Source organism: Cicer arietinum, chromosome 3, assembly GCF_000331145.2.
Source record: "Cicer arietinum cultivar CDC Frontier isolate Library 1 chromosome 3, Cicar.CDCFrontier_v2.0, whole genome shotgun sequence".
In the NCBI taxonomy this organism is placed as follows: domain Eukaryota; kingdom Viridiplantae; phylum Streptophyta; class Magnoliopsida; order Fabales; family Fabaceae; genus Cicer; species Cicer arietinum.
This window is the reverse complement of record NC_021162.2, coordinates 47,082,682-47,097,455: the sequence shown is the minus strand read 5'-3', so window position 1 is coordinate 47,097,455 and position 14,774 is coordinate 47,082,682. Positions and strand designations below refer to the sequence as shown.

Here is a 14,774-nt window from a genome sequence, read left to right as displayed (position 1 = left end):
TTAGAAGTGACAATAATTCTCAAAAGAAATGAAACTCTAGGTGACACTATGCAACTTCAGACGATTCTTAAGTTGTACTTAAACCATGAATTAGGGTCTCACTCAAGTGTGTGTAAGTGAATGTGTAGTTGTAAAGAGAATCACAACACAAGATCAGAGAAATCTTAAAGTATATAAGCTTCTTAATCTGTGAAAACTTTCCTAGGTAGGCTTTACAATCCTAAAAGTAATTGGTCTCTAGAGTTAGATACTCGTATTGAAACATCACTATAAATAGGAAGTGCATCCAAACTGTAGGTATTTCTTGTGACACCCTAAACCCCAAAATAACATTTATAATAATATATACTAAATTATTTGAAGAAAACTTGCAGCGGATAAAGAAAATATGTTAAAGAGAATAAAAACTTTAATATCTAATTTAGGATATCCCGTTTCTCTAAATACACATGAAACAATTCAACTTTGTTCCTCAATTAAAATAGTACAATATCAATGAACTTGATTTAACTAGAATTTCTTGATTTAATTCCCAAGACTTACTCGTACTAAGTTTTCATATAAAAAGTCATTTGTAATAACATAATTAAAATACACATTACATCACTTAATTCCCGGTATCACCTATCAAAGCAGGGTTTCTCCCAAACTTGAACTTCGAGACTCATTAACTTGTAATAACTGCGATTTTGCAAATGCAGGGCCAAACCAGTCAAACACAAACAACGAAGGAGGTGAGTTTTGAGATCATGTTGATAGTATAATATAAATAAGAGGAACAAAAAAATTAATCATCAATAAACCGTATCATTGCACAAACATTCTTCAAGGAAAAACATCACATTATATAATCAAAATCAAAGAAAATCAATACACTTCACTGTAACATCAAATTATCGCATAAATTATTATCACACATAATACATATTAATCACAACAAAAAAATCACAAGAAAATGCAATGCTATAGCGAGCGAATCCAAATAAACGACGAGTTCACAAAATCGTTGAGACATGACGACTCGTCAGAGCGCCGGAAGGGTCAAACGTCAACTTCACCGAAAAATACAAATGAGTAGTGTTTCTTGAAGGTTTCGACGAGAGGAATCCAAAAATGATGTCAGTTTTTTGAGACGACAAACGTGGTGATCGGAATCGGTCAAAAAAAGCTCGCCCAAGGAAAGAAACGCAACTGTTTTTTATTAAACGGAGTCACGATTGATAAAATTGATCCCAAAAATGGATTCAGTGGTCGATTTTGTGTGGGATAGAGGTTGGGATCATTTCAAAATGGCAAGGAATTGATAGGGCGAATTTGAGAGAAAGAGGGTGTTATGCGTGCTGTTGACTGCGCTGCTGTTTGTTCTTTCTGTTTTTAATTGCAGATTGAGGGGTGAAGATGACAGATGTACAGGTGCAAGAGTAAAATAGTCTGTAAGGCCCAACACATGGGAGTCCAGTCTGAAGCAGAAATGGGGGTGTAATGAACAACTCACAGGTGTAGAAAAGAAAATGTTCAGCCAGTAATAGCCTAAATTAATATGCAGAAGTAGAAAATAGGGGTGTAATCTAAAATTCATTTTTTTGTATTTTCAAAAGCCCTTCATAAATAAATAGTTTATTTTACTATACTAGAAACCTTTCTCCAAAATACTCATTTTAACATAATATTATCTATCCTAAATATAGATAAGTATAATTTTAACCAAAACTCTCATATTCAAAATAATAACTATGATTATTACTATAACATCTTTCAAAATAATCACATAAAAATACATGATCTTTATAGAATAGTCGAAATGATGAAATAAATAAAAACAACATCAACAATTTATATTACTTAATAATTAAAAATAAATATGTGCAACTATATAAAAATAAAGAAAATCAATATTAAAATTACTAATATATCAAGATAATTATTTGTAAAATGAATAATTAAAATAAAATATATTTATAAATAATTAAATATAATTATGTGCACACTTAACGTCGGTCAAACATACCAGAAAATATCACATTAACTAGAGTCACCTAAAATCTTATTCTTTAAAATATTTAAACTAAAATACTATTATTCATAGAAAATATATAAAATAATAAAATATAATATTTGTTATTTATATCACTTATTTAGTCAAATCTATACAAAATTAGCGTATCATAGAAAACTTCCATATAACGAAAGTTAATCACAAGATTTATCCACATATATTCTAAAATAGTTTTAAAATCAAATTAATTATCTAAAATCCTATTTCATTAAGAAAATATTTATTATAAAATTTGGGGTGTTACAACTCGTCCTGATATCTAAAGGGATTAAGAGGATAATGAATCGCAGATGACAAGATAAAAGACCTCACCAAAAGGATAAATCAAACCCGTAAAAATAAAATAAGAAAAATAAAAAAAGAGTATTTGAAACCAAAATTTGAGTTCGATAGTCGATTATGTATAGGGAAGGTATTAGCACTCTACGACTTAAAAATAAGATTACTTATAATTAATTGTGCAAAATTAATATTAACTTAAATATAATTATTTCTCCTTATTATTAAATATGAATATCAATTAATTTTTAAAATAAATGTGTCCTTAGAAAATAGAGGGAAAAAAGATATTTTTTATTAATGTGCTTGACAAGAGTGTGATCTTGCTCCTACGCATCTCCTGATGCGATGGAGAAATCAAACCAATGTAGTTCTTGGGTAGAAAATGTGGATGTGTTAATTGTTTTTAAAGAAATTGTGTTTTGTTGTTGATAAAAAAAGAAGTTGTTTTAACAGGGGAAAAAAAAAAGAGTTTGTTTGATTTGAATAATTACTTTGAAAATAATGAGTTTTAAGACTATCAAGTTGTACAACTCGAGTCTCAAAGACTCAAGGAGCAAAAAGATGTCTCATCAAGTTAATCTATTTAAGATTTTTTTTATAATTATTTTCGATTTTAAAGTTGAGTTTTAAAGCCACCAAGTGCTACAACTAGTGTTTTAACAACTCAAATATTAAAAAGATGTCACATCTAATTAATCTAATATTTATTTTTTGTGAATATTATTTTTTTAAAAGTAAACAAACACACACATAGAGAAATGAGTTTCATTGTTAAGAGAGAGAAAGAGTGAGAGAGAACAAACACACACAAAACGCCCACGAAAAGGGAGTTGTCTGCGGTGGTGGTTCGTCGAGGGTCGAAGTTGACCGTGGTGGTTGAGTAGACGCTCTAGTGGTAGCGCTCGTGGTGGTGGTTCGTTGGAGGTCAAAGTTGATGAAGGTGGGCGTGTGGAGGCTCTAACGATAGTACCCGTGGTGGTGGTTTGTGAAGCTCAATTTTATGATGGATTCCTAAGGGATTTGCAAAGGATGATGAAAGTGGTGATGTGTCGCTCATGCTCTCTCTAACTCTCTACATTTTTATTAAGGTGTTTTTCATTTGATTTTTTGGTTGTGTTATTAAAAAAAGGTTTGGATTTGCTTATGGTTATCAATTGAGTTGATGAAGAAGATGGTGGTTTTATTTGTTGATCTTAGAAATAAAGAAAAACTCTCTTTCCTCTATTCTTTTTTTTTTCTAGGAAAATAAAACTCTCTTTGAAACCAAATTTTTTTCCCTCATTTTATAGGCTACAAGGATGAACCGTTGCGTCCATGAGATAAATTGAGTTCCAGTTTTTCTATTGTTTTGCATAAATCATGGAGTGACAAGTAAATATGAGACTTCTATTTTTTGGTGGAGTGCAAAATTTGTGAAGACGTGACTTCTACTTTTTGATGGAGTGCAAAATTGGTGAAGATTCAAAAGGAGAGAAACATAAAAGCTTAAAATGTGGAGGAGGGAGACGTGTACTATTTCTACCAAAAACATTATTTTTATTTGTTTCTTATATATTGTTACTTTTTATTTTTTTTTAATTTTTTTATGATATAAATTGGACAATTTGTTAAAACATCAAAGAGAATGTGAGCTCAATTATTAGAATAGATTTATGAGTTTAATTTTGACTTTTTTGAAAAAATTTAGTACAATAAAACGTGATCATAAATATATAAAATTAAACACATTATTATGACTTATTATTTTTTGAATTTTTTTAAATGGTCGGACAAAATTGTGATATTACAGATTCGTTGATGGCTTGAAAACAAATGAAAAAAATGGTCTACTTATTCGTTAATATTATTCAATAAATTTTTTCTCATGATTATTGGAAAGACAATTGTTTCACTCACAAATAAACTTGTATCGTTTGAAATATTTAAATATAGTTTTACCTGGTGGGTTCACCACAAAGCTTCCTAAGATATTTTAATCGTAGAATGTTAATGTTGGAACCAAGTTCATTATATACTTAGAGTTTATATGATAACAAAAGTATTTTATTAGAACAATATATTTGACTTCAAATAGTATGAAAGAAGATATGGTCAAGATTTGAAGAAGATATGGTCAAAGAGTATGACTTCAATCAATTTGAAGAATTTACAATCTCAATTTAAACAAAAAAGGAACATAATCAATTTGAAGAATTTACAAATGCAATCTGAACAAAATACAATTTAGAATTAAAGAATGACTAAATTGAAGCTCAAATTTTAACTATAAATAGATACTCATGGCTAAAGAAGAAAATCATCGAAAAGTAGAAAAGAGTAGTCTTATGGTTCAAAGAGAGAAATATTTGTTCGAATGATAAATGTTCTCTGAGTTTTCTTTTTTTAGAGTGTGAGAGTTGTTATTATTATTAGCTTTTTTTAGAAGCAACTATTCAAGTTCTAATTTTTTGTATTCAACCCAATAGTGGTTTAGTTCCTTCTTCAATCTGAGGTTGTTAGGAGAAGACTTGGCTTGTAAGGCTAAGGTGGTTAGTTCCTCAAAAGTTTGAGGTTGTCAGACTGTTTGGGAAGACTAGCTTGAAGGGTCAGGTAGATTATAATTCAAGGTAATTGGATTAGTTGATTAAAGTCTTCTGAATGAGGGGACTGGATGTAGCTGAATTATTGGTGAACCAGGATAAATCTATGTGTCAAATTATTTATATTATCGTTGTTTGCTACCTTTGAATTTGATTGCTTCTTATACAAGTAATTCATAAAAACCAACCAGTTATCATCAAATTAACAAAAAGTTATTAACCTTGTCAAACACAATTTAACTCTCCTTCTCGTGTTTCTACCTTCAGTTAGACCTATATTTTATTGGTTTTTATTCTTCTTCAAGATTTGATTGGTCCCATGTTTTTTTTTTGTGTGTGATAATTGTTATAGTAGATGGTACCTACTCGACTAAAATCACCCTCTCTATATCCATGTTTTTCATAACATTTTATTAAAAAAAATATGGATAGCATTTTTAAATTTTGACATATAAATATGAAAATAAATTTAATAAGTAAATATAATTTTTCATAGGTCAATGTTATGTTAATTAATTAATATTAAAATATTTACTAACAAGAAGACAACTTGTTGCGTAAAATAATATCCACCTTGTTGAGTTGTTATATGATTTATAGGAAAGCTAAAACCTTGTCCTCAACATATTTCGTAGTAGTATTTATGGTTGTCTGGTTTACATATTATTTACTTGTCCATAGTATTTTGATCTGAATTGTAATATTGGTTAATGATAATATTAATGCATCGACCCAAAGATAATACCACTAAAGTCGCAACTTTAAGTTTCCAAAAATAAATAAAAATTTTGTTTAATAAAAAGACCTTTAAAAGAATTGTTTAATAAAAAGACCTCCAAAAAAATTGTGTCATCATATTCTAATATTTTAAAATATAAGAATAGTATAAACTTATTTAAAACTAATATTATGTCAATAAATATTAAATTAATTGATTTAATTATCACTTGATCAACAAAATATTATACAAAAGACTACATTGGTTTAATGATTAAATTTTTTTAATTCTAAAGTGTCTATAAAATAATTTTTTATAAGAAATTAAGTAATTTTATTAAAATACTATTATGGACTCTAATGAATCTGAAATTTAAATTTACTTTAGTTTTCCTATTACCCGAGGAATGCCAAAGGATAAACACAAAAAAGGAGATACTTTCTAAGGTGACATGAACAATAAATTGTAGAAAGTATGGCTGAATTGAATATATTTAACTTAAACAAAAAACAAATTCAAGGGAAAAAGGAAATAATTAATTAATATGGAATACATTATACAAAAACAATTTGCCAATAAAAAGTAATTAAAGTAGGAAAAAGTGTGCAGAATAAAAAAAGAAATTGTTGTGTGCATATGTGTATTTGACCCTTATAAATAAAAAAAGAAACGAACTAAAAAAATTATAATTAAAAAAATTCACATATAACAAAATATTGAGATGGATTGAAACTAAGGCTGCAAATAAGCTAAAAGCAAACATGCATTTCCTTTGTGTATAGTTAAATAGATATGCTCCAAATGTATTGGCAATTTGAAATTCATTTATTTAGATTATAGATGCACCCGTGATTTATAATGATTTATCATTAATAGTAGTGAGAGTTAACAATGAAAAGAGGAAAAAGAGAAACAACTACTCTAAGGTTTCATCACATAGAATGAACTAAATTTAAGTTAATAGGGTTACAATTAGTATATATATAAAAGAATAGAATTGTGTAAAATATCCTTACTACTAATATATAATAGTATTATCTAACATCTCCCCTCAAACTCACGATGCATTAACATGGAGCATCGAGAGTTTGTCAACTAAAAAACGGAAACGTTTAATGGAATGCATCTTTGTAAACAAATAAACAATCTGTAAAGAAGAAGAAACAAATGGTAGAGTAATAGTTTCATGCTGAAGATGATGACGAGTAAGATGACAATCAATCTCAATGTGTTTGGTGCGTTCATGAAAGACCGAGTTGTGAGCAATTTGAATAGCACTCTTGTTATCACAGTGCATCGGAGTTGGCTCAGAAAGAGAGATACCCATATCAGACAAAAGCAAACGCAACCAAATTATTTTAGCGGTAGTGCATGCCATAGCACGATACTCAACTTCTGTAGAGGAGCGAGAGACAATGGCTTGTTTCTTACTCTTCCCAGAAATAAGAGAGTCTCCAAGAAAGATACAGAACCCTGTGGTGGATTTACGATATGTGGTGTCACCAGCCCAATCAGCATCAGAATAAGCTCGTAACTCTAATGAGGATGACGATGGAAAGAGAAGACTTTGAAATTGAGTTCCTCGAAGATAACGAAGAATCCGAATAACTGCTACCCAATGATAATCACATAAAAATACATGATCTTTATAGAATAGTCGAAATGATGAAATAAATAAAAACAACATCAACAATTTATATTACTTAATAATTAAAAATAAATATGTGCAACTATATAAAAATAAAGAAAATCAATATTAAAATTACTAATATATCAAGATAATTATTTGTAAAATGAATAATTAAAATAAAATATATTTATAAATAATTAAATATAATTATGTGCACACTTAACGTCGGTCAAACATACCAGAAAATATCACATTAACTAGAGTCACCTAAAATCTTATTCTTTAAAATATTTAAACTAAAATACTATTATTCATAGAAAATATATAAAATAATAAAATATAATATTTGTTATTTATATCACTTATTTAGTCAAATCTATACAAAATTAGCGTATCATAGAAAACTTCCATATAACGAAAGTTAATCACAAGATTTATCCACATATATTCTAAAATATGTTTAAAATCAAATTAATTATCTAAAGTCATATTTCATTAAGAAAATATTTATTATAAAATTTGGGGTGTTACATTTCTAATGGAGTCACACTCTAGACAAGGTCTTTGCAATAACCAAATAGGATGTACTTCCAAAATGATCGCCACTCGGGAAACCCGTAAAAATAAAATAAGAAAAATAAAAAAAGAGTATTTGAAACCAAAATTTGAGTTCGATAGTCGATTATGTATAGGGAAGGTATTAGCACTCTACGACTTAAAAATAAGATTACTTATAATTAATTGTGCAAAATTAATATTAACTTAAATATAATTATTTCTCCTTATTATTAAATATGAATATCAATTAATTTTTAAAATAAATGTGTCCTTAGAAAATAGAGGGAAAAAAGATATTTTTTATTAATGTGCTTGACAAGAGTGTGATCTTGCTCCTACGCATCTCCTGATGCGATGGAGAAATCAAACCAATGTAGTTCTTGGGTAGAAAATGTGGATGTGTTAATTGTTTTTAAAGAAATTGTGTTTTGTTGTTGATAAAAAAAGAAGTTGTTTTAACAGGGGAAAAAAAAAAGAGTTTGTTTGATTTGAATAATTACTTTGAAAATAATGAGTTTTAAGACTATCAAGTTGTACAACTCGAGTCTCAAAGACTCAAGGAGCAAAAAGATGTCTCATCAAGTTAATCTATTTAAGATTTTTTTTATAATTATTTTCGATTTTAAAGTTGAGTTTTAAAGCCACCAAGTGCTACAACTAGTGTTTTAACAACTCAAATATTAAAAAGATGTCACATCTAATTAATCTAATATTTATTTTTTGTGAATATTATTTTTTTAAAAGTAAACAAACACACACATAGAGAAATGAGTTTCATTGTTAAGAGAGAGAAAGAGTGAGAGAGAACAAACACACACAAAACGCCCACGAAAAGGGAGTTGTCTGCGGTGGTGGTTCGTCGAGGGTCGAAGTTGACCGTGGTGGTTGAGTAGACGCTCTAGTGGTAGCGCTCGTGGTGGTGGTTCGTTGGAGGTCAAAGTTGATGAAGGTGGGCGTGTGGAGGCTCTAACGATAGTACCCGTGGTGGTGGTTTGTGAAGCTCAATTTTATGATGGATTCCTAAGGGATTTGCAAAGGATGATGAAAGTGGTGATGTGTCGCTCATGCTCTCTCTAACTCTCTACATTTTTATTAAGGTGTTTTTCATTTGATTTTTTGGTTGTGTTATTAAAAAAAGGTTTGGATTTGCTTATGGTTATCAATTGAGTTGATGAAGAAGATGGTGGTTTTATTTGTTGATCTTAGAAATAAAGAAAAACTCTCTTTCCTCTATTCTTTTTTTTTTCTAGGAAAATAAAACTCTCTTTGAAACCAAATTTTTTTCCCTCATTTTATAGGCTACAAGGATGAACCGTTGCGTCCATGAGATAAATTGAGTTCCAGTTTTTCTATTGTTTTGCATAAATCATGGAGTGACAAGTAAATATGAGACTTCTATTTTTTGGTGGAGTGCAAAATTTGTGAAGACGTGACTTCTACTTTTTGATGGAGTGCAAAATTGGTGAAGATTCAAAAGGAGAGAAACATAAAAGCTTAAAATGTGGAGGAGGGAGACGTGTACTATTTCTACCAAAAACATTATTTTTATTTGTTTCTTATATATTGTTACTTTTTATTTTTTTTTAATTTTTTTATGATATAAATTGGACAATTTGTTAAAACATCAAAGAGAATGTGAGCTCAATTATTAGAATAGATTTATGAGTTTAATTTTGACTTTTTTGAAAAAATTTAGTACAATAAAACGTGATCATAAATATATAAAATTAAACACATTATTATGACTTATTATTTTTTGAATTTTTTTAAATGGTCGGACAAAATTGTGATATTACAGATTCGTTGATGGCTTGAAAACAAATGAAAAAAATGGTCTACTTATTCGTTAATATTATTCAATAAATTTTTTCTCATGATTATTGGAAAGACAATTGTTTCACTCACAAATAAACTTGTATCGTTTGAAATATTTAAATATAGTTTTACCTGGTGGGTTCACCACAAAGCTTCCTAAGATATTTTAATCGTAGAATGTTAATGTTGGAACCAAGTTCATTATATACTTAGAGTTTATATGATAACAAAAGTATTTTATTAGAACAATATATTTGACTTCAAATAGTATGAAAGAAGATATGGTCAAGATTTGAAGAAGATATGGTCAAAGAGTATGACTTCAATCAATTTGAAGAATTTACAATCTCAATTTAAACAAAAAAGGAACATAATCAATTTGAAGAATTTACAAATGCAATCTGAACAAAATACAATTTAGAATTAAAGAATGACTAAATTGAAGCTCAAATTTTAACTATAAATAGATACTCATGGCTAAAGAAGAAAATCATCGAAAAGTAGAAAAGAGTAGTCTTATGGTTCAAAGAGAGAAATATTTGTTCGAATGATAAATGTTCTCTGAGTTTTCTTTTTTTAGAGTGTGAGAGTTGTTATTATTATTAGCTTTTTTTAGAAGCAACTATTCAAGTTCTAATTTTTTGTATTCAACCCAATAGTGGTTTAGTTCCTTCTTCAATCTGAGGTTGTTAGGAGAAGACTTGGCTTGTAAGGCTAAGGTGGTTAGTTCCTCAAAAGTTTGAGGTTGTCAGACTGTTTGGGAAGACTAGCTTGAAGGGTCAGGTAGATTATAATTCAAGGTAATTGGATTAGTTGATTAAAGTCTTCTGAATGAGGGGACTGGATGTAGCTGAATTATTGGTGAACCAGGATAAATCTATGTGTCAAATTATTTATATTATCGTTGTTTGCTACCTTTGAATTTGATTGCTTCTTATACAAGTAATTCATAAAAACCAACCAGTTATCATCAAATTAACAAAAAGTTATTAACCTTGTCAAACACAATTTAACTCTCCTTCTCGTGTTTCTACCTTCAGTTAGACCTATATTTTATTGGTTTTTATTCTTCTTCAAGATTTGATTGGTCCCATGTTTTTTTTTTGTGTGTGATAATTGTTATAGTAGATGGTACCTACTCGACTAAAATCACCCTCTCTATATCCATGTTTTTCATAACATTTTATTAAAAAAAATATGGATAGCATTTTTAAATTTTGACATATAAATATGAAAATAAATTTAATAAGTAAATATAATTTTTCATAGGTCAATGTTATGTTAATTAATTAATATTAAAATATTTACTAACAAGAAGACAACTTGTTGCGTAAAATAATATCCACCTTGTTGAGTTGTTATATGATTTATAGGAAAGCTAAAACCTTGTCCTCAACATATTTCGTAGTAGTATTTATGGTTGTCTGGTTTACATATTATTTACTTGTCCATAGTATTTTGATCTGAATTGTAATATTGGTTAATGATAATATTAATGCATCGACCCAAAGATAATACCACTAAAGTCGCAACTTTAAGTTTCCAAAAATAAATAAAAATTTTGTTTAATAAAAAGACCTTTAAAAGAATTGTTTAATAAAAAGACCTCCAAAAAAATTGTGTCATCATATTCTAATATTTTAAAATATAAGAATAGTATAAACTTATTTAAAACTAATATTATGTCAATAAATATTAAATTAATTGATTTAATTATCACTTGATCAACAAAATATTATACAAAAGACTACATTGGTTTAATGATTAAATTTTTTTAATTCTAAAGTGTCTATAAAATAATTTTTTATAAGAAATTAAGTAATTTTATTAAAATACTATTATGGACTCTAATGAATCTGAAATTTAAATTTACTTTAGTTTTCCTATTACCCGAGGAATGCCAAAGGATAAACACAAAAAAGGAGATACTTTCTAAGGTGACATGAACAATAAATTGTAGAAAGTATGGCTGAATTGAATATATTTAACTTAAACAAAAAACAAATTCAAGGGAAAAAGGAAATAATTAATTAATATGGAATACATTATACAAAAACAATTTGCCAATAAAAAGTAATTAAAGTAGGAAAAAGTGTGCAGAATAAAAAAAGAAATTGTTGTGTGCATATGTGTATTTGACCCTTATAAATAAAAAAAGAAACGAACTAAAAAAATTATAATTAAAAAAATTCACATATAACAAAATATTGAGATGGATTGAAACTAAGGCTGCAAATAAGCTAAAAGCAAACATGCATTTCCTTTGTGTATAGTTAAATAGATATGCTCCAAATGTATTGGCAATTTGAAATTCATTTATTTAGATTATAGATGCACCCGTGATTTATAATGATTTATCATTAATAGTAGTGAGAGTTAACAATGAAAAGAGGAAAAAGAGAAACAACTACTCTAAGGTTTCATCACATAGAATGAACTAAATTTAAGTTAATAGGGTTACAATTAGTATATATATAAAAGAATAGAATTGTGTAAAATATCCTTACTACTAATATATAATAGTATTATCTAACATCTCCCCTCAAACTCACGATGCATTAACATGGAGCATCGAGAGTTTGTCAACTAAAAAACGGAAACGTTTAATGGAATGCATCTTTGTAAACAAATAAACAATCTGTAAAGAAGAAGAAACAAATGGTAGAGTAATAGTTTCATGCTGAAGATGATGACGAGTAAGATGACAATCAATCTCAATGTGTTTGGTGCGTTCATGAAAGACCGAGTTGTGAGCAATTTGAATAGCACTCTTGTTATCACAGTGCATCGGAGTTGGCTCAGAAAGAGAGATACCCATATCAGACAAAAGCAAACGCAACCAAATTATTTTAGCGGTAGTGCATGCCATAGCACGATACTCAACTTCTGTAGAGGAGCGAGAGACAATGGCTTGTTTCTTACTCTTCCCAGAAATAAGAGAGTCTCCAAGAAAGATACAGAACCCTGTGGTGGATTTACGATATGTGGTGTCACCAGCCCAATCAGCATCAGAATAAGCTCGTAACTCTAATGAGGATGACGATGGAAAGAAAAGACTTTGAAATTGAGTTCCTCGAAGATAACGAAGAATCCGAATAACTGCTACCCAATGTACTGTAGTGGGAGAGACAACAAACTGACTAACAACATGAACAACATAAACAATGTCAGGTCTGATAATCGTAAGTTACACTAAGCTGCCAACCAAAGTACGATACAAAGTGGAATCTAGTAAAGGAACACCATTCGAGGGAGCATATTTCACATTCAACTCAAGAGAAGTATATGCTGTTCTAGTATTAGAAAGATGAGCTTGGTCAAGAATGTTGGAAATGTACTTGGATTGAGAAAGAAGGTAGCCTCTAGGAGAGTAGGCAACTTCAATCCCCAAGAAATAGCGAAGAGTTACCAAGTCCTTCATCTCAAACTGTTTGGCTAACTGCAATTTCAACTCATTAATTCCACTAACATCATCACCTGTAATAATCATATCATCAACATATAGAGAAAGTATAATGCGACCATGAGTGGTGGACCTTATAAACAATGCAGAATCATGTTCACTAGAGCGGAAACCAAGAGAAGTGATCACAGTAGAGAATTTCTCAAACCAAGCTCGAGGATCCCAACATTAACCAAAGCTCTTTGATACCATGTTAACAATGAAAAGAGGAAGAAGAGAAACAACCACTCTAGGATTTCATAACATAGAATGAACCAAACTTAAGTTAATAGGATTACAATGAGTATATATATAAAAGAATAGAATTGTCTAAAATACCCTTACTACTAATATATAATAATATTATCTAACAGTGAGGACACTTACTAACTTTTTTTTTTATAGAGAAAATTTATATGAGTTAGATTTCTGATGGTTCATTAAGGTTAATGTAGATTTTAAGATTTGATAGAATTAGTGGGCTTAAGACTAGTGAAAGGTCCAAATCTGCAGTGTGGAGAACTTATGTCCGCAAGGGTAAAAAAGAGAATAAGCAGTCTATTAATGACAGGGCAGAGAAACTCATTAAATTCTAGGGATTTCAGTTACACATAGGGGAATAAATTAAGGAGGGTATGGGAGTATTGCTCATGAATAATTATAATTATCATTGAATTAGGAGATACTATTTTCTCTAGAGGAGCTTTGCTCTGGATTATACATTGTATCAGAATTTTCCCTTCTTCCATAAATCAATAAATTTCCATTTTAGCTATCATTTTACGTTCACAGATCCCTATTTTTCTGTGACTCTATAATTGGTCCGACCTGCCGGATCTTCGAGAAGTACCAGTGATTTTTGTACGTTGTACGTGCCACCGAAGCTGTCAGATTGAATGGAAGCAGTTGAAGCAAGAATCTCAGCGGTGGAAGAATCTGTTCGCCATGAGTTGAGGGAATTTCGCGAAATTATGATGAGCGAGTTCACGAGGTTGCTAGAGCAACGACCAATTGGAACGGGGGAACAATATGCACATTTTGAGGACTCAGTGATAGAGTATAAGATGGCAGTGAAGAAAGTTGAGTTACCATCATTTGATGGTGACGATCCTGTGACCTGGATCACGCGAGCTGAAACGTATTTTGAAGTTCAAGGGACGTCGGAGGAGGTGAAACTTAGATTGGCGAAGCTAAGTATGGAGGGCGCAACAATTCACTAGTTTAATTTGTTGCGTGAGACAGAGGACGATTTGAATTGGACGAAGTTGAAACGAACATTAATTGAAAGGTATGGGGGAAGACAAAGTGATAACCCCTTTGAAGAGATGAAAGATTTGTAACAAACGGGAACAGTTGATGAATACATTACCACCTTCGAATATGTGTCGTCACAAGTAGCAAGACTACCGGAGGAGCAATACCTTGGGTACTTCATGGGAGGACTCAAGAACCACATTCGCTTGAAGGTGCGTACATTGAATCCACAAACCAGATTGCAAGCAATGAAGATTGCTCGTGATGTCGAAACAGAATTACGTGGGTCTCTGATTTCAATAGGTGGTAGTGTGGGTGGGCTTCGCAGTTGGAAGGGAAGTGGGCCAAGTGGATCGGGGCCCAACGGAAAGAAAGGATCTGGATTTCATTATAACCCAGGTTCGACCCGATCTGGAAGTGGGTTTAATAATAACTTAACC

The 14,774-nt window shown here is 30.0% G+C and overlaps 1 long non-coding RNA gene across 2 annotated transcripts in view; it reads right to left on the bottom strand.

Annotated features, from left to right (window-relative positions):
• Positions 1–436: 436 nt before the first annotated feature.
• The window catches only part of LOC101501877 (uncharacterized), a 21,297-nt gene continuing 6,959 nt past the window's right edge, over positions 437–14,774 (bottom strand). Inside the window, exon 3 of one of the 2 annotated variants that reach the window (XR_189496.3) lies at positions 437–681. This is a non-coding gene — a long non-coding RNA (uncharacterized lncRNA). Of the gene's footprint in view, positions 682–13,060; positions 13,078–14,774 lie in introns of those variants that run through there. The other variant, XR_012162414.1, reaches the window with a different exon arrangement.